The 20,436-nt window shown below is 35.3% G+C and overlaps 1 protein-coding gene across 1 annotated transcript in view; it reads right to left on the bottom strand.

The window, feature by feature from the left end:
* Pak2 (p21 (RAC1) activated kinase 2) overlaps positions 1–20,436 on the bottom strand; it is a 74,712-nt gene that overhangs the window by 40,974 nt on the left and 13,302 nt on the right. The window lies entirely within an intron of this gene.

A 20,436-nucleotide genomic window follows, 5' to 3' on the forward strand; every position in this document is an offset into this window, starting at 1 on the left:
GGGCTGGGATTATAGCCCAGTGGTAGGGTACTTGCCTAACACATGTGAGGCACTGGGTTGTGTCCATCAGCACCAAGGTACTGTGTCCATCTACAACTTATTAAAAAAAAAAAAAAAGGCAATTCCCCTAATCAACTGATTGTGAGACAGTTCCAATGGACAGACAACATGGAGTCTCAGAAAATTCCAAAGAGGAGACCAGACCAGACAATTAGAATATCTCTGGTTGGTCCCTCTTTAGAAATAGAGATGGATGCTTAGATCTTAAACCCATGAACTAACACCCCCCTGTTAGGATTCCACACAAATCAATCTTGTGATTAATAACTTACCTTCACCTAAATTTCCCAAAAGAACATGCCACTGATGCAATGTTTGATGTCTCTGGAAATCTGATATTCTGATCTATACACATTAGTCTCTTTTGTAAGACAGTCACATGAAGCTTGACCAATTCAGGTACACTGTCAAAATTAAATCTAGAGCATAGAACCAAGGGTGTGGCCACAACCCCAAGGTTCTGTCACCCTGTCCAGGCAATCAGGTGACCTCACTTACAGATATGGCCATTTTGGTAGAAATATCAATTTTGCTTACATATGCTTATATTTTATCTTTTAAAAAGGTGGGTCAAACACATTTAAAATCAGGAGTAAAGGGAAGAGGATTCCTAATTTATACAAGTTCTGATGCAAAAGTTTATTTAGGAAACAACATATTTCCCCATTAAACAAGGTTTTTATTGGTATCTGATCTTGATTTGATTTGATTATAGTATGTAATATATTTAAGTAAACAAAATTGTGTATGTGTATTGAAAAAAATAATAATAGCACTTAGAAAATGGAGGGATGAAGAGATTATACCAAATTCTACTCCAAATCTTACAGCTTTTGATTCCCTTGTTAGAGTGTGTCACAAGCACTACCTGTGCTACTGAACTACTTTAGCACACTACTATCTGCTAAAATGACAATTATTTTTCAGCCTACAAGAAGAAGCATAAGAGAAGTTAAGGAGAAAAAGTACACATTTGGGGGGATAACCAGATAGAGAAAGGCTGGGGAAAGGAAATAAAACACACACACACACACACACACACACATATATATATATATATATATATGGGGAAGACTGCCTGCCTAAGGAAGCAGTAGGGTGGAAACTTAGGTAGCACCAAAGACATGCCTCAGATGATTCTTCCAAACCAGCTGCTTGCAGGCGGTGGGGGGCATGCTGGTTGTTTTCTTAAGGGGACAGGGGGGAAGGCAAGCAGATTCAACTGGCTATTCCTAAGTGTGGACTGCTACCAATGTGTACACTACCACAGGGGATCTATTTTGCTACAGATGGAAGAAAGATAAGGCTTAATATCAAGTATTGCAAGGATTACTTGACGAATAGATAAACCAAGATGGATGTTTAGGTCTTAATGTTCTTATAACACTAAGGCACACATAGTACTCCTAGAATGGTTCACTTTCCAGTTACAACAGAAATGGCACATAAAGCTACAATATCTGGTTTTTGTATCTTGTAATTCCATATTTATGCACACTGTTTAAAAATCAGAAGAAAATAAAAAATTTAAACGCATTTATACGTACTGACAGAAGGAAATGCACCAAAAATTTAACAGTGATAATCTGTGGCTAATTACTAGCTTTTAAACTCAATTACTATCATCAGAGCTGTGGTTAACAAAGTAATATAAAACAGAAGAGTACTGGGGTACAGCTTGGTTGCAGAGCATGCATTCAGAATGCAAGAGGCCCTGGGTTCAATCCCTAGAATAAAGAAAGAAAGAAAGAGCCAAAGGGAGAGAGGGAGGGAGGAAGGGAGAAAAGGGGGGCAGGGAAGGAGAAAGAGAAAAAGGAAACACAAACACAGGGCACAATAATTACTTGATGTAAACTGATTTTAAGGCTTGTCCACAAACAAAACATAACTAGAAACTCAAAAGCAACTGAACAAAAGCAAATTAATTTATTAATTAATTACATAGAACAATACCAGGAGCACATTGTCCAGTTTTGTGGCTAACAGCATAGGATCTAGAATCTGCTTTGGTTGGAATCCTAGTTCTACCATTTGCTTAAATGTGTGACCTTGGGCAAATGACTTAACTGTGCTTCAGGATTTCTTGAAGACATGGCTGGTTATAGGCCTGAAACAGGGAAAATGTGAAGTGAGCCTAGAGCATCTTGTAGTTTTCAGAAGATAAGGAAGTACTTTAGAAAGATAAATGTGTGGGGCATGGTAGCACATGTATGTGATTTTAGCTACTCAGGAACAGAAATATCACAAATTTGAGGTCAGACTGGGCAACTTAGCAGGCACTTGTCTCAAAATGAAATTTTTAAAAAGGGCCAAGGCAGAAGAATGAGAAGTTTTGCTCCATTTGCATACAAAATGTCAAATGCATTCTACTGTCATGTGTAACTAATTAGAATTTTAAAAAACCTAATAGCTATGGAGAACTAAACATATGTATAATGCCACCCCTCCATAAAGCAGAAATGAAAACCATGTCAGTCAAAAAAATAAATAAATAAAAGTAGATGGACTACAGACAATAGGACATATAACTTCAATAGAACGCAATTGACTATTCACATTGATCTCTAATTTTGTTGCAATCACAATAAGTGACAACTCTCTTATGGGTGCATATTAAAAATAATTAAAATAAGTAATTTTTTAAAAGGCCCAGGGATGTAGCTTAGCAGTAAAATGCTTGCCTAGCATGTGTTAGACTCTGTGAGTTCAATCCCCAGAATCGCCAGCACCAGTACCAAAATGAAAAAAAGTGTGGAGTGATGAGGACATGTCAAAGAGACAAGGGACATAGGAAAGAGTTCCCAAAAACCAATGCTGGAATGATACAAACAATAAAATTAATATAGTATTAGATTACAACTCAAAGTACACAATAAATATACATCATTTCACATAGGTACAAATAAATGAATGGAGGACAAATCTGTATAGTAGAGTTCCAAATTTATATATGTAGATACATCTCTCTGTAGGAAGTTGAGATTAATTTTCTCTCTTGAGTATGGGCTGGATTTAACAATTCATTTGCAAAGGATGAAAAGGGAAAAAAACTTTGCAGTTAAACCTGGAAAATACAGCCAAGCAAATACAACTGGCAAACAGTGACCACGGTTAGCAGTTACCAGTTTTAGATTAATAAAACTTAATCCCTGATGTAATGTAATGAGAAGCCACTTCACCTGTGTGCATTCATCCCCAAAACCCATAACCCTAGTGTAGTCATAATAAAAACATCAGATGAACCAAATTGAGGGGCCCACTACAAAATTCCTGACCAGCATACTTCTCAAAACTTTCAAGGACATGAAAAACAAAGAAGAATTTTAAAAAAATAGTAATAGTAATAGTATTTTAGGCTATGTAAATTACACCTCAGTGAAAAAGAAATAATACCTAATACCTAGAATAAAGATTAAATGAGCTAATAAAGACTAAAAGCTGCTATTATTATCATTTTTTTAAAAAAAGACTCTATGATAGACACTGAGGAAATAAAAGATGACCTAGGTCTTCTCTAAGAGTCCACAAGCCAGAGAAAAAGACCAATACGTATCTGCTTAAATTAGGGTAGGCATGCCCTTTATCACTGCCTGTTCTCAATACATGCTTATTAAGTCACTCAGTTTCTTCAAAACAGCGATTTTCAAATAGCAATAACAGCAATAACAATTCTTCAAAACATTTCAGTTTCAAGGCCTGCACACATACATAGCAAGCACTCTACCACTGAGTTATATTCCCACCCTTTTTTTTCCATCTTTAAAAAATTTTCAAACAGGATCTTATGTTGGACTCAAACTTGTAATCCTCCTGCCTCTATTTTCCAAGTAGCTGAGATTACAAGCATGCACCAATGTACCTGGCCACTTTATATTTTAAGTATTGAGGATTCTATTATGGTTTGGATTTTAAATTTCCCCCCAAAGCTGGTGTGTTAAATAGGCTTGGTCTTAGGCTGATGGTGTTACTAGGAAGTAGTGGAAGCTTTAAAAGGTTGGGCCAAGTTGGAAGAAACAGTTCTTTCTTTCTCCCTCTGGCTTTACTGGCCGGCCACGAAACAAGCAGCTCTGCTCCACCATGATGTTCTACCTCGCTTTATAAGCCCAGAGTAAAGGGACCACGCAACTATGGGCTGAAACTTATGAAACCATGAATCAAAATAAATCTTTCCTCTTTTTGGTTGATTTCCTCAGGTATTTTGTTGCAACGAAGGAAGCTAATATATTCCAAAGAGTTTTTGTTTATGAGGGTTACACTTATATTTACTTTGTAAGAAATTAAAATAAGTTATTTAAAATTTAATTCACTTATAATAACAGTAAATCCATTATATATTAAATAAATAACATTTTTATGAAAAACATTTTTTAAAACAAAATAATCTTAGATGATTCGCATTATTTTACAACCTTTAAAAGTTTCTTTTGATACTGAGGACTGAACCCATGAAGACTTTACCTCTGAGCTATATCCCCAGTCTTTTTTCATTTTTTATTTTGAGGCAGAGTCTTGCTAAATTGCTTAGGCAGGCCTTGAACTTTCAATCCTCCTGCCTCAGCCTCCAGAGCTGCTGGGATTACAGGCATGTGCCCAGCTCCTGAAAATCTTTTTAATGCCTGGTTTAGCAGAAGACAGGTGGATAGAATCTGTGTGCTGTGTTGGTTTAGTTGAAGTCTATGGGAAAAAAAATCTGGTCTTAACCAGGTATGTAGCTAAAAAAAAAGCAAGCAATATTTAAGAACTTTTAGAAAACCTGGACTTCCTAAAGATTAGTTGTAGAGTCTGAAATAGCAATGAACTTTCCTTACTGTTACATTAAAACCACTGATTTTTCTTGTACTTTGATCTTTTACCAAACATGCATAAAGTTTATGATGGTTCTTTGGGTGCGATGGGTTTTGAAGATATCCCAAATGTTGACACATAACATTATGTAATAAAAATGAAATCACATTCATTAGTTTCCCCACAAGCCCCCATTTTTATTTCTTTGTTATAAGATCCATATTTACTGCATCCTCTACTCTACCAAACACATTTTACATAGGAAAATATAATCATTAGCAGGGTTTCCATGCTAGGATAGAAAAACCCATCTAATCCCAACATGGTTGAAAGTTTATACACATGCAATATCATGTAACATATTGCTTTTCATGACAATATCAGGCTTTTGTGAATTAGCCAAAGTGACTAAATGACATTTATATGAGGAGCAACACTAAATTCTAAGCAAATGACTTACACAGCAACTTTCACAACATAGCCTTTCTTTATACCCTAACACAACATAGCCTTTCTTTATACCCTAATACTTTCATTATCCTAAATTGTTTCTCTTCTGCTTAATTTTAATATGCAGTAACTTTTAAATTGTCCTCACAGATTAAGTCTAACAGAACTAAAGAGGAGCTAAGGCATTTTTTTTGTCTATTTCACAACTATCTTTCTGGGGACTGTACACTATAAAGTTGAATTTAGCCATGTGTTAAGGAAATCCTAATGAACATGACTCTTAAGCAATATTTGCCTAAACAAAACTCAAATTTCGTATTTAACACGAGTCAGAGATATCCCTAACAAAATTACTCAAGATAATAAATGTGACAGCAACAATTCTAATAACTAATAAATTATATAAATGAATATAAATATAAGCACAACCCTTGATATAGGGTTGATGTAATATCAACATTTATTCCATCAGCTTAGCTGAGAATTTTATTTCAGGATTTCTCTAGTTTGTCTCTACATCTTTAACTGTGGTCAGAGGAATTTAGATGCTTGAACTAGCTGGGCCCAGTAGCACATGCCTGTAATCTAGGAGACTCAGGAGGCTGAGGCAGGAGGATCTTGAATTCCAAAGCAGCATCAGCAACTTAGCAAGGCCCTAAGCAACTCAGTGGGACCCTGTCTCTAAATAAAATACAAAATAGGGCAGAGGATGTGGCTTAGTAGCCAAGTGCCCCTGAGTTCAATCCCAGGTACCAAAAAAATAAATAAATAACACATGATATCAATCTCCCTGGCTATGCTTTCCCTCAGTAGCTGCCTAAAATCTACAGCCTGAGGAGGACTCTAAATGCCTATACTCTGGCATTCAGGGTCATTTAACTACAAATTACTGAGTCAATCTTACTTCAAATGAATGCACCACACCAGTCCTATGCTTCACGTTTCCCAAATATATGAAAGATCTTCCTTCCTAAACCATTTTCATGGATATTGCTACATCATTTAGATAGTCTAATCTTCCAAGCTCAATAAAAATGATTTCCTAGATAAGGTCATTCCTGTCTCTCCCTGCTCAAAATGATCCCTCACATGCTCCAAACTTGAGTTACACAGGAAAATTAATTCAGGATATATTAAAATTATAAAGGATTAGGATTCGTCTGTTCTATCGCCCTTATATGTGAAAGAACAAACCCACCGAACAGTAAGTGGTTTGCCTCAACTCACACTAAACTAATTGCTAAGGTTAAGATTCAAATTCCTAACAACTCAATCTCATGCTCTTTTTTTCTTACTTACGCTAATACAGCATATTGGAGCATTCTTTGGCAATGAATTATAATTGCATCATTAGTTAACATTTTATGTGTTTTTCCAGACCAAAATTTCGAGCAATTCAAAGGCAGAGACTTTCTATATATTAGACAATGAAGACGACTGACTCATGGTATCATGTTCTGTCCCCAAAGGAAATACTATTCTTCTTGAATTTATTAAATCTTTTATAAAACAGCTTTTTACTAGATAATATATAAACTATCCTATATTAATAAAACTTATCTTCAGAAATATTTGTACTTTTCCCCTTATAGCTGATTTATGGCCTTAGTCTTGTCTTTTCCATAAAGCAGATTTTGGGGGTTTTGTTTGTGTACTGCTTCTACTGACAGTGTCAAATGCCTAAAAAATGTCAAATGAGGTTGTAATAAGGTTCTTTACATTCTTCTTACATTTTATCCAGAAAAAATAATTTGTGATAAAATACTTATTTACCTTATGCTTTGTTCCACCATTACTCAAATATGTCTTTTAAAAAGAAACCAGCAAATAAATAGTGCCCTTCTTCCAGTCTGTTCAAACACTTTTTGCTACTTTTCAGTGACAAACAAGTAGGCGAAACAAAAAGTGTGCCCAAAACACACTGTACTCTTCTAATAGGCCCATTGTTTAACTGTGACACAACTCAAGCACAAACAATCCCTCAATTGTCTGCTGAAGGAGACTAGGGGTAGTTAAATATATGGCAGAAATGAAAAAAGTAATGGTGTCTGGAACCAGTCAGTCCAACTTTACTGTAATTCACAGAGATCAAGTACAAGTCATATAAGTTGAAAAGCATAATTTGGGAAGCACAATTCTGGTTTTTATCTTTAATTACAGTTTATATAAATAACAAAATTTATGAATGTAATAACAATCAGACTTCTAACAATCTTTCAATAAGCTGCAAAACCTTCAATACCAATGGCCCTTCCTCTACCCTAATAAAGTCTCAAAAATTTCTGAGAACACAAGCAGTAGTGAAAATATACCCATATCACCTGAAAATGGCAACACATATTATAAACAGCAGGTTCACAAATCAGAGGAAAAGAGTGTTTTCATTTGGTGCTAATAACCATAACATCAGGCCAACTAGTAGCCAGGCTAGGAAGAAAAAAGCAAAAGGAAGACACAGAAAACACAATCAGGAGACTGGGAGGAGGGAAGGTAGGTGTAGGGGCGGGGGCGACTTTGCTTCAAAATCAAATAAATGTAGAGCTGGATAAAATACAGAACTGATAATTTATCAAATCTTTTTAAATGCATGGACGGAGCTAGTAATAGGGATGATTCCTTGGAGATCCAAAGCAAAGAGAAATCAGAAACTAAAATGAGCAAGCAATTTATTAATCCATTTCCTCTCAAGGGATTTGACTACACCCTGGAGACCTTAAGCTTCCATTCCAATGACTACCACAGGAAATAAAACTTGGTCTACTTAAGGTAAAAAATTTAAAAGGAATTCCTCTCTCATAAGGCTAGGACCTAAAAGGCTTTTAATATATAGGATAAATCAGAAATAAATTCCTCTGGATGAAGGAAACAAGAAAACCTTAAGCACGAAGTCTGGTGATGGTAAGAGGGAAAAAGTAAATCTGCAAAACTTAATTTAAAAATACATTTTGATGGTCTGAATTCATTCCATCTAGAAGGTCCAAAAAAATCTTTTATCTAAAAAGTTTTTTTTTTTTTTTTAATCTTTTTTAGTTGTCAATGGATCTTTTATTTTACTTATTTATATGTGGTGCTGAGGATTGAACACAGGGCCTCACACATGCTGGGCAAGTGCTCTACCACTGAGCCACAACCCCAGCCTCCCCTAAACAGGTTTTAACTGCATATGGTTTCATGTTGGTAGCATTCTCTAGTAAGTGTCAGAAGTCTTTATTATATAAAGCCTCCCTGGAAAAAATGAACTTCAGTTCAGGTATCAAATAATACCTGAAGATAAAAGTTCTAAGGGAAAGGAGTAGCCCTCAGTGAAAACTCAGAACACAAGCAAGGCAGGCAAGACCCTGAGACTGGGAACTAGCCATACAGACTGATTACAGAGAGATGATCGGCAGAATAAATATACAAACTTAAAAATAAAGGCAGAAAACAACTACTGTGAAAAACCCATACAAAGCTTTCAGTAAGAAAAAGTAACAATATCAGAAAATTAAAAACTCAGCATTTAAAGTTAAAAGGCAGAACAGACAAGCATAAGTAAAACGTAGTGAACTGGGAATGTGTCTGAAGAGCGAGCCTAGAAATGTAGCACAGAGAACCAAAGAGAAAATATAAAAGAGAAGATACGTAGGTTAGACAGTGTAATCTACATTTATTTGAGTTCCAGGCAATGACAGATTGTTTGAGGGGGTTGGCCCCTGGATAAATTAATAGCTGAGAATTCTCAGAACTGATAGTGATCATAAATCCATTAAGTTGAAGAAATGAATTAAAAGCAGGATAAAAAATAATTTATGGGCTGGGGACGTGGCTCAGTGGTAGAGTGTGCCTAGCACGTGCAAGGCACTGGGTTCAATCCTCAGCACCATATAAAAATAAATAAATATAATATTGTGTCCAACTATAACTAAAAACTATTTTTTAAAAAAATAATAATTTACATGTAGCCACATTATAGCAAAATAACATCAAAGACAAAGAATTGTTAAAAGTTAGCCAAAAGCGAAAAAAAAGACAAACTTTATGGACAAGCAATTGAAGTGTCAGCCTACTTCTTGCTATCGACGATGAAAGCAAGAAAACAGTGGAACATCTTCAGTACTGTAAGGGGGAAAGCTGCCAAAAGAAACTGAAGATCCAACTCAACTATCTCAAGAATGAGGTAAGACAGAAACAAAGAAAAAATTTAACAAGGCATCACTCTGCACACATTTTTATATGAAAAAGAATTAAGTGAAATCAACTGATTTGGAAATCAATACCAAAAAGATAACTGGAGGGGGAAATCCCTTAAGTTTATATAAATAAAACACCTCCAATAAACTATTAGAACACACTTAGAATTGAATAAGAAATTTTAGAACTGTATTAAAGTACAAAAGAGATTACCAGAGGCTACGGAAAGGATGAAATGAGGAGTTACTGTTTAGTGCATACAAAGTTTGTTTGGGATCATGAAAAAATTCTTGGACATGGATAGTGCTGATGGATATGTAATACTGTAAATGTACTTATCATCACTAAATTGTACCCCTAAAATGGTTAGAATGGTATAGTTTATGTTCTAAATTATTTTACCATAATCTCAAAAAATATATAGGATATGAGGTTCTTAAAGATAATTAAAACTCTGAATTTTTATATGAAAAAGCATTAAAATTAATGAGTTAAGTATCCAGTCTAAGAAGTCCAAATAATAGAAAAAATAAACCCTACGAGGGTGGGAAGGAAATAATTGGGATAAAAGCAAAAATTGCTGCATAAAAGACTAATATACAATAGAAAAAAATCAGTAAAGTTAAAAGTTGAGTCTTAGACAAAACTAGTAAAATATGTCTGGTGGCATTAATCTAAACAAAGAGAGAAAGCACAGATAAACAGTATTAGGGAAAAAAAGTGATTCTACTGGGATTCAAGGAGCAAAGGTCATAGATGTCAAATGTTCTACAATGTACTTAAAACTCCTAAATGTTCTACCATACATAATTTATATCTTTTTTTAAAAAAAAATCACAATTCTCTGAACCTGATATACAGGTTTTGTTTTGTTTTTTACATTTAAAAGACTGTTTTGAAAATTTGTATTTTTAACATACTCGAATTTTCCAGCTATGTAACTTCTATCAAAAATAAGTCAGTTCGAAGAGCTTATACTTTGTTTTGTTCAGATTTTACCAAGAGGCCTAATCACCATTTGGAAAATCATATCACCAAGAGTACTGTGCTCATTCTAAGTCACCAAACTAGTCCACATGTGTGAGACTGCCCTGCAGCCATGCCCACATATACATACAAGCCTCTGAATACTTCAGAATGACTTTTTTGTGTGGTAGTGATCAAGTATTTACAAACAGAAATATATATATATTTGTTTTCTTTTATTTTTTCTATTACAGTTAGGGCATTCATTGTTTTTTTTTTTTTCCCCCTGAAATTCTGTGGGGTGGGTTTAACAAAATACAGTTTCCATTTAATATGAAAGCAGTATAACAGAGAGTTTAAGTTACAGACCCAGATATCCTATTTCTGGGAGTCTATTCCAAAGATTTCACTGGCAAAAATACAAAAAGACATATATTAGGCTATAATTGTAGCATTATATGAAACAACAAAAGACTGAAAGCAATTCCAATGGCCATAATAGTGGATTGCCTGAATTAACTATATCACAAACTAAGGGATTATGAAGCTACAAAACAAATCCCTGACACCAATCTCTAATACCAAAAAAAAAAAAAAAAAAATCCATGAAAGAAATAAAAAAGGACAGCAAGAGGGAAAAATCACTCCATATATTGTTATATTCACCAAAGCATATTAGATGAAAATGCAAGATGGTGTTGGGGGGAATATATATGTATATGTGGTACACATACACAGCTTGTATATAACTATATATGTGTGTGTGTGTGTGTGTATATATATATATATATATATATATATAATGTGTATATATAATGCTAATCATTTACTGAAGGGAGTGGGGAAGGATGAAATTGGCATATCAATGTATACGATTATATTTTTTTAAAAAATGGAAGAATGCACCATAGTTTTCCCAGCTTTGAGACGTAACTGACAAAAATTATACATATCACATGATGTGATATACACTGTATAATGATTACTAACACATCTGTTACCACCTATAGCTATCATTTGTGTGGAAGTGTGCATTTAAGACCTATATATATATATTTTTTTTAATGATTACTTTAGGAGTGGAAGGGAACAAAAACAGGGCACTGAGTTAAAAATCTGATTTTTTTCTTGTTTTGCATACTTGATACACTTTTGTAAACTATATAAAATTGCCAGCATAAGCAAAACAAATAGTGCCTGTAATATCAGAAACCCAATATAACAATCTATTTTTTACCAAAACAGTCCTTGTAATTTTCAGTTCTCAGACAACACAGGAACCTTGCTTAGCTTTACAATTACATGAAACAAGGACCAAATATTGAATAGAATTGGATGTAAATTAGCAGTGCTGAAGATTCTCATTTCTTCTGTTTTTTACATGTTCAGAGAATGACATCCACAATGGGATCTTCACTATCATGACACATTTAGCAAATACCAAATTATGATACTGCCCCTATTATCATCTATTGTTATGTATCAGATTTCCTTTCCTGAATTCTCTGAGAGGACACTAAATCTATAAGTCTTTTTAAATTCCTCCAAGGCACCGGGTAAATTATTAAATACATCATAAAAATTCAAAATGTGTTTTTCAAATAAATAATGTTAATCATTTTAGGCAAAAAATTATATATATATATATATATATATATATATATATATATATATATATACATATACATATATACATAGCCACTATTTAAGCTGTCTATTGAAAGCCAATTCAACTTTTCCTTTTAGTTCCTTCCTTCAGTCACTAAATAATCTATATTATCTATTGTTTCACATTGAATGGGGATGGGAGATTCCAGGATGTGAAAAGTGCTTTGAAGAGTTTTTATCTAAATTTATTTTTATCATTAATTCTTTTGTCTCTCTTGGTATGTTATATTAGAAGAAACAAATGTCATTAGTTGCAAATGATTGCCTACAAAATGCAGGCTAAGTGTTATGGTTAGGATGTGAGGTATCCCCCAAAAGCTCACGTGTGAGACAATGCAAGAAGGCTCAGAGGAGAAATGACTGGGTTATAAGAGTCTTAACCCAATCAGTGAATGAATCCTCTGATAGGAATTAGCTGAGTGGTAACTGAAGTGGTAGGGTGTGGCTGGAGGAGGTGGGAATTAGGGCATGGCTTTGGTGTATATATTTGTGTTTGAAGTGGAATCTGTCTCTTTCTGCTTCCTGATGTAAGCTGCTTCCCTCTGCCACACTCTCCAGCCATGATGCTCTACATCACCTGGAGCCCTGAGGAATGGAGCCCGCCTTCTATGGACTAAGCCCTCTGAAACTGCGAACCTTCAAATAAACTTTTCCTTCCCTACAGTTGTGCTGGTCAGATCCTTTAGTCACAGCAGTGAAAAAAAAAACTGACTAGAACACTAAGTGATAAATTATTAGGACAAATGCAAATTTGTAAGACAAAGAGGAATACACACAAATTCAACTGAATTTTTGTATGTTGAACAGAAAATGAAATGGAGAAAAGATACCATTTACAATACCATATAAAAATGTGAATTTCCTAGAACAGAAATTCCCAAACATTCTTGGTTCCTAGTACATTTAACATCCCAGTAATTATTTCATATTGCCTCTAGGCCAAAAAAAATTCCAGTTTCATTTATTTAGGAGTCAGGTTGAAAAATTTACTCTTAAAAACTTACTATTAAAAAAATAGACATAAATTGAAAGAAAATGATTACTTCATTCTCAATCATAAGTATTTCTGAAATTCCTTATAAGGTAAAGTTACATAAGCCCTCTGTCCAAGCTCTGAGTTGTGGGAATCCAGGTAAAGAGAGACTACTATCTTATATCAGACCAAAAAAATTTTAGACAAAGATTTGATATTAAAGTTAAAATTCTCTTAGATGATTATATAGAAGTATATCTTTATATAGGAAAATATCTTCATGTTTAGAAAGCATTGTGAGGAAACAGACTATTAAATATGACTACATTCTGGATTGTAGAATACAAAGCTACAAACCAGGACTACAACAAAAGTAACTGATAAAAATGTATCATATCTTGGATAAAGGATTCCCAGAAGGAAGATAAGTGATCCAATAAATAATGAACAAAGGACAAGAGCAAGCATTTCACAGAAGAGGACAAAGAGTAAACACATATGTGAGAATATGCCCAATCTCAGAAATTGTGGAAATAAATTAAGTCTACTAGCAGATACCATTTTATATCTCCCATGATGACAACCATTAAGAAGTCTGACCAAATATAAAAGTATTAACAGGTATGTGGCTCAAGCAGAATTTTCTATATAGCTGGCAAGAGTCAGCTAGAACCCTGATCTTTTTCTTTTTCTTTTTTTATTTTTTCTTTTTAGTTCTACATGACAGCAGAATGTATTTTGACATATTATACATACATAGAGTATAACTTCCCGTTCTTTAGGTTGTACATGATATGGAGTTTCACCACTCGTGTACAGAAACCTGTTCTTAAGAAGAGCAATCATGTGAAAATTTGGGGTCAAGGAAGAGATAAATTCAAAGATACAATGTTCCATCAGAAAATCTCTTCTAGCCGGATGCAGTGGTGCATGCCTGTAATCCCAGCGCCTCAGGAGGCTGAGGCAGGAAGATCGTTGAATTCAAAGCTAGCCTCAGCAACTTTACAAGGCACTTAGCAACTCAGTGAGACCCTGTCTCTAAATAAAAATACAGAAAAAGGCTGGGGGATGTGGCTCAGTGGTTAAGTGCCCCTGGATTCAATCCCTGGGAAAGAAAAAGAAAAGAAAATCTCTTCTTAATGATCACCTGAAAAACACCAAAACAATACCTATTTTCTATTTGACAAATTTGTTAGAAAAATTCTGCAAATAAACTTCATATAGTTTCAAAAGCAAAAGACAGAAAGCTCCTCAGAGTATTCCTTTATGAAATTTAGCATCTCAATAACTTTTTTTTATGTAAACAAAGATACAAAAGCAGCAGTAAGCACCATCGTAGAAAGCTTTCCCACCACACCATACCCACTAACTGGCCACATTTTATTGAGTGATTAACACTGGATATCTCCCTGTAGACAATGGAGCGGAATGCTTTTCCTTTTTTGAGGAAAAACAGTAAGTTATCTTTAATTTCAAAAAACCAATCTATTCATCTTACAAGTTCTCTCAAACACTGCTTATTCCTTTATTGCCATAACCTGACATGATCTCTACTCCTCTGAGATCCTACAGCACTTAATGCCATTCCTATGCTGATTACTAATCTAATGCCTCTCAATTCCACATCATCCTTTTGGCCTACTCTGAAAATGGAAAAGGGCCTGTATTTTTCTTTGGCCAGATAGCACAATAATAAGTTTTGTCAGTAGAGGGCGCTGGAGACATTTCAGGGAAAAAAGAATTTTACTTCCTGGTTCCACCAAACTCCTCAGAGACAAGTGGTTCCTCCAGTGTCAGACTCCAATAGAACAAGGTGGCCAGCAGCACCCAGTTCAGGTGGAGCCCCATTCCAGCAGCCTATTCCCACCTACCCATCTTGTGCAGTTTTGTAGCAGAGTTAACTGTGAACAGCTTTCCATGACATCCTACAGGCAAATGTCCAGCAACTATGGCCAACACAAAACCACTAAATGGCAGAGATTTCTCTGCTATTACAGTGATCCACAACCATAAGCTCTCCCACAAGGTTCAGAGCTTAGCACTAGAAGGAGGGAGGGCTTGTCTCTGGGTGCTCTATCTCAACCCTGGTGGTGGTAGCCACTGCTTTTGTCATTCCTGAGTTCTTTTATTTCTTACTTCTTAATTTCTTATGTTCTATTTACATTTTACTAGCTAATTCTTCATAATCCTCCCATTCCCCTGTTAAAAGTCAGTCAATCGTTCTTTTCATGTTCAAATCGCTTTGGACTAGACCTGGAATGATACAGTCCCATCCATCAATATGATAGTTACACACTTCCTTTAATGTTGATCATCTGCTTTCTAACTTTACTTCTTTCTTTCTACAAAATTATTAACTGCCAGGTGAAGCAGAACACACCAGTAATTCTAATAACTTGGAAGGCTGAGGCAGGAGGATCCAAGTTCAAGGTCAGCCTCATAACTTGGCAAGACCCTGTCTCAAAATGGAATTTTTTAAAAAAGAATACTAACTGGCTGGCAAGGAACACCTTCCATACTTCTCTGCATCTATGTACAACATAATACTTTCAACAAATGTTTATAAACTTTTAATTCAAATAATGATGCAAAAATAGCCCACAGACCTTCATTAGTTTAAAGGCACTATAAACAAATAATAACCCACTTTGTTTCAGAATCTTCACCAGAAAATAAATTGACAATGCTAAGCCTTATAAATGGAATAGTATGAGAAGCTTTCTACTTTTGGTTTTAAAATATATGAATTTTAGCTGTATAACTTATCTAACAAACTTTTCAGAAAGATAATACCTGTACATAAATGTTCGTAGCAATATTGTTCATAACGGTTAAAAAAAGAAAGAAAAAAAAACAACCTTAATATCCAATAACTGATGAAAAGATCCATGAAATGCAATGTTATTCATACTATGGAAATATTATTTGGATAATAAAAGGAATGAAAGCTGGGCATGGTTGTAATTGCAGTTACTCAAGAGGCTGAGGTAGGATTATGACAAGTCTGAGGTCTTTTGGGCAACTTAGGAAGACTGTCTCAAAATAAAAATTGAAAATGGCTTAGGGTATAGCTCAATGGCAGAGTGCTTACCTAATACGTGGGAGGCCCAAGGTTCCATCCCTAGCACTAAAAGGGGGAAAAAAGAAAGGAAGTATTGATTCATGCTACAAGAAGGATGGCCCTTGGAAACATTGTACTAAGTGAAAGAAACCAGTCACAAAAGACCACATATTGAATATATATGTCCAAATAGGTAAATTTAAAGATAAAAACAGATTAGTGCTTGTTTAGGGGTATTCTTGAATACCCCTAAACTCCCTATTCTTGAATGGGAGTTTCTCTTTGAGGTGATTCAAATATTCTGGAATTAGTGGTGATGATTGTACAATCTTGTGAATATATACACACACGCACAAAAATTCACCTTAAATGGTGAACTTTATCACATATGAATTATATCTCAGTCCTGTTTATAACCATACCACCCTGAATGTGCCTGATCTCCTCTGAATTATATCTCAAGTCTTAAAATTTTTAAGTGAGTTTTTGAGGAAAAGAAAGCAAGTATTGGGAGGCAGACACATCAAAGTTAAGATGGACACTGAGGCAGAGATGATGAGTTTGTCTCTGGTGAAGTAGATACTCTTAACAGGGCCAGGCATAGTGGTGCCCTCCTATAATCCCAGAGACTCGGGAGGCTGAGGCAGGAGGATCCCAGGTTCAAAGCCAGCTTCAGCAAATTAGTGAGACCCTGTCTCAAAATAAAATATAAAAAGGGCTGGAAATGTGGCTCAGTGCTTAAGCGCCCTTGGGTCCAATCTCTGCTACCAAAAAAAGAAAACAAAATGACGGTCCAAGAGCAATTCAAAGAGTTTTTTTAAATGATTTGAAGAAATGGAAGCATCACTGGAATAACCACATGGCTTTTCAATGGGATTACTTTTGAAGGTGACAAAACCACTTATAGTTTTTACTATGTTCAGAAATAGAATCACTTTCATGATTTCTTAGCTGTGTCTCCTACATTCTATGCTATTATACTTCATGTGAAAAGAAGGCTGACAACAGTCATCATTTTAAAAAACAAAAACTGCTGTCTGGATTATTTATTTTTGCTAGTAACTTTCGTTCTTTTTTTAATATTTATTTTTTAGTTGTAGTTGGACACAATATCTTTATTTATCTATTTATATGTGATGCTGAGGATCGAATCCAGGGCTTCGCGTACTAGGCGAGTGCTCTACCACTGAGCCACAAACCCCAGCCCTTGTTCTTCTTCTTAAAGGGGATTGCATGCAGGGGCACTCAACCTTTGACATCTCCAGTCCCTTTTTTTTTAAATTTATTTTTTGGTACTGGGGATTGAACTCAGGGATGCTTAACCACTAAGCCACATCCCCAGCCTTGTTTGTTTTTTATTTTGAGGCAGGTTCTCACTAAGTTGCTTAGGACCTCGCTAACTTGCTGAGGCTGGCTTTGAACTTGCAATCCTCCTGCCTCAACCTCCCAAGCCTCTTACAGGCTTATATCACCTTGCCTAGCTATTTCCTTTATCTTAACATTCATCTCGATGAACAAATGTGTCTTCTCTAATTATGGTATAAACTCTGAGAGCACAGACTCAGTGAATTATCTGGTTGACCATTCTATTAATACACAGCATTGTGCCCAGGCCAGAGTAAGCAATGAGTTATTATTTGTTGAACAAATAAATTGGTGAATTAACAGATTTTGTTTGTGAAGGCATAAGTATTAAAGGGTTTCTTCTTCTTTAGAGTAATGAAGGTCCAGAAAACGAGAAGACACACACATTCACTATCTTCTTGAAGGTCACTATTCTAGAAAGTGAGGACAATTAAATGGAAATGGGACATTTAATTAATTGTTCTAACTTTTGATAAAACAGATCCAGAAACCTCACACCTTAATAATCATATGTTCAAGAAGAGACCAGGACATTAAATAGTCTAAATTCTCACTATTCAATTTCAACACAAGTATCCCTTGGTATTTATAAGAGATCATATTCCTAACCAGAAGATAGGATTCCAGGTAGGAGGAACAATAAGTATAACCTAGCTTGTGAGACAGTAAGGATAATCTTGCATATGGTAGCAAATAGTAGCAAATAAAGACTATGCTGAATGGGCCCAGAAAATTGTAGGTACTAGGCAACTGGGAGCACCTAGAAGTTGAGGAATGTTGTTTATATTCTTTTTGTTTGCTTGTTTTTGGTATCAGGGATTGAACCCAGGGTCGCTTACCCACTGAGCCACATCCTCAGCCCATTTTATTTTGAGACAGGTCTTGCTAAGTTACTTAGGGCCTCACTAATTTGCTGAGGCTGCTTTGAACTCACAATACTCCTGCCTCAGCCTCCTGAGCTGCTGGGATTACAGGTGTGTGCCACTGTGCCCAGCTTGTTTTTGTTCTTAAAAGTAGTATGTGATCATTATAAAAACCTCAAACAGAGATTCCTGCTTTCTTCCCATTTCCACACTAGAATAAGAAACAATAAAATAAAATAAAAAAACATATTTAGGGGGAAATAATAAGAATTCTTAAGTTTTTCCTAATTCATTCATTCATTCAAATATTTTGTGTGTGTGTGTGTGTGTATATGTGTGTGTGTGTGTGTGTGTGTGTGTGTGTGTGTGGTGCTGGGAATTTGAACCCAGGGCCTTGTGCATGAGAGGCAAGCACTCTACCAACTGAGCTATATCCCCAGCCCTCAAATATTTCTTTGGTGCCTAAAATGTAACAGGTATGAGAGATCAAAGACTTGAGTCTTAGTTGGACATTATAGTGTAAACCTATAATCTTAGCTATTCCAGAGGCTGAGGCAGGAGGATCACAAGGTTAAGGGCAGCCATGGCAACTTAGGGAGACACTGTCTCCACATAAAATTTAAAAAAAGAAAGAAAAAAAAAAAAGAGAGAGAGAAAAGTCTCACAGTAGAGTGGGTAAAGAGAGGTGATGGGAGGGGAGGGCAGGGGAGGGGGGTTAGGAAGGGTAGCAGAATACAATAGTCGCTAGTATGGCTGTATGTATAAACGTCACTGTAAAACCAATGTGATACTGCAATCTGTACACGTGGAAAAATAAGAATTCACACCCCACTTTGAATCAAATGTATGATATGTCAAGATAATTGTAATGTTTTGAGCAACTAATAAAAAATTTAAAAGTAAAAATAAATAAATAAAAAATTTTAAAAAGGAAATAAAGGGTTGATATAGTTCAGGGGTGTTGTTCACAAGGTACAAGGCCTCATACTACAAAATAAAATAAAAAGTTAGTCTTGGTTTTGAGGTCAGTCAGGGGGAAAAGAGCAACATATAACACTCAGCAATGAAGTAAGAGCTGAAAGAGATCAAAGAAATCCAATGGAAGAAAACCCATAGGGCTGGGGATGTCGCTCAGTGGTAGAGTTCTTGCCTAGCATGCCTGAAGCCCTGGGTTCAATCCCCAGTACAAAAAAGAAAAAGAAAAAGAAAATAAGTAAATAAATAGATAGATAAATAGGTAAGTAAGTAAATAAATAAGTAAATAGACAAAGAAATCAGATTGGCTTTTGAAAGATGGAAAGGAATCTGCCAGGCAAAGAGAGGTCTCTGTATATAGAGAAAATGCAGGAGTAAAGAAATTGTGTAATTCAGATGTGATCTTTATTTTTTATTTATTTATTTTTTGCTTCTTTCCTTTGGCCTCTGCTCCATCACCACACTAAAAAGTGAAACATGACCAAGCATGATGAAACTAAATTGATGAGGCTCAGAAAATGCTTTAGTACTATCTGTACAGTAGAGAATGGGGAGAGAACAGGCAAATAACAACAAAGACTACTAAAAAATGTAGAAAGAAGAAATGCATTAAACACTATTAAGTCTAGCTTGTCTAAGTTTAGCCACAAACTCCCGAATGGCAATTCAAAATGGAAAAATGTGGGCTGGGTTGTAGCTGAGAGTGGTAGTCTCACCTTGCATGTAGAAAGCACTGAATTTGATCCTCAGCACCCCATAAATAAATTAATTAATTAAATAAAGGTATTGTGTCCATCTATCTACAACTAAAAAATTTATAAATTTTAAAAAATGAAAAAGGGCCAGGAGTGGTGGTGCATGTTTGTGATCCCAGCAACTCACAAGGCTGAAACAGGAGAATCACAAGTTAAAGGCCAGCCTCAGCAACTTAGCAAGGCCCTGCAACTTAATGAGACCCTGTCTCAAAACAAGAGTAGGATATATAGGTCAGTGGTAAAGGGTACACTGGGTTAAATCTCCAATATAAAAAAAAAGAAAAATGGGTGAGGGCACAGGAAGAGCAATAAATACATGAAGTGTTCAACTTCACTGAATATCAA

Source organism: Marmota flaviventris, chromosome 8 (assembly GCF_047511675.1).
Source record: "Marmota flaviventris isolate mMarFla1 chromosome 8, mMarFla1.hap1, whole genome shotgun sequence".
In the NCBI taxonomy this organism is placed as follows: Eukaryota; Metazoa; Chordata; class Mammalia; order Rodentia; family Sciuridae; genus Marmota; species Marmota flaviventris.